Genomic DNA, 1,670 nt, shown 5'->3' with positions numbered 1-1,670 from the left:
AAAACAGTGACGTAACTCTGAAATCTTTTTTATAAATAAATTATTTAATTCCATATACAAAACATATTGTTGCTTGTAACAATAATGAGACAAAATTCACTCAATACCCCCCATTGTAAAGGTCAGAGTTTTTATTCCTCATCTCCGTTCACTCCCATCATGCATTTGTTTTCTTCCTCTTCTAGTTTGTCTAATATTATTGTAGGGAAGGAGTGGGGGGGTTCAAGGCTGACAGCTTGAGGAAGTCTGATGTCCTGGCACCTAAATAGCCCTGGCAAAGAAGTGCATGATGCAGCGAAGGGAGGACTGTGGAAGGAGAGCGAAATACAGCCTGAGGGAAGCGCTCCACTGGACGTGCATATGGTCCTCCCCTGGTTAGCTTCTCCACCGCTTCCTCCTCACCACTTATGGGCCCTTGCAACCTTGTCTTATGGCACCTTTGCCAATAAGAATGGGCAAGGCAGATGAAACCAAGCATGCTCAAGGCCACTGACCTGGAAACGTGGCTCAACCTAGCAAACCCACTCACTAGCCCCTGCTGGATTTGTATAGCCAGGAGAATGTAACCCCCCCCCACGCCGCCTCCGCCGCCCAGCCACCCCCTTACCCATGAACACACTTCATGTCACGCTCAGCTTCCTGGCAGTGTTATTATTGTCCTCCAATAGATGTGCAAACGCTCAGTCTAAATATGTATACAAGCATGACAAGGCAGATTAAAACGCCAATATCCTGCAACACGTTCTGTCATGGTAGCATCAAGCATAATGGGGGCTGGGGTGGAACCCTCAGAAGCTCAGCAACTCTACATTATGCGTCTTTAAAGTAGCATTGGTGTTTGTTGGGCTGTGACGGACATCTAGATCAATCTTCTGTCGTTACTTTATGATATCACACATTAAAGCAGCTTCTAGGTTTCAGATTTCTCCTGCTGACAACGATCAGTTCTGACAGTTTCTCTCTTTCAACAAACCTGCTTCATCTTGGCCCCGATCAACGCACCTAAATGAATGAAATTAACAAAGATGACGTGACACAGTCTGTCATCAGCCATTACAAATCAGTGGCTCTCCAGTTGTGCGTACTTATTCCCAGTGGGTTTTGCTTCTTTAAGAGTACGGCAGGTGTTTTAATACTTGATAAAAGAAGCCCCCCCGCTCATGAAACGTGAGGGACATGTGACGATTCGAATGCGGCCTTCCTGCATCAGAAGCTGCTCTCCCAGACAGGACGAGACAAGGAATCAAGCGTCACTTTCCCAGAAGTGATGGCGCCGGCTTTAAACTGAAGTATCTTAACTTGTGTCACGTTTAGAAACAATTAGAGCCCCGTCTGATGTTTGATGGGAAAGAAGGCTGCTCATTTTAGACGTTTAGCATTTCAAGTATGCTTACATATTCCACTTGAGACAAAAAGGCTGCTTCTGCTGATGTAATGACAGACAATGCTGTAGCTTGTCTTACACTTGTGCTGCTTGAGTTTAAAATGCGTAACAGTGACCTAAATCAGCTCCATACTGTCGACTGATGTTATTCCTTTCATGCTATTATGTTTCACATACATACAACAACATGACACTGGTTTGAAGTCGGATGTCTGTCATGCTGTTATTTGCTTGATCTCTTCCGTCTGTCGTATTAGGCAGTAAATAATCATATTATGGAGTGAAA

Source organism: Cyprinodon variegatus, unplaced genomic scaffold (genome assembly GCF_000732505.1).
Source record: "Cyprinodon variegatus isolate N-32 unplaced genomic scaffold, C_variegatus-1.0 Scaffold53, whole genome shotgun sequence".
Taxonomy (NCBI): domain Eukaryota; kingdom Metazoa; phylum Chordata; class Actinopteri; order Cyprinodontiformes; family Cyprinodontidae; genus Cyprinodon; species Cyprinodon variegatus.
This window is presented reverse-complemented; position numbering follows the sequence as displayed.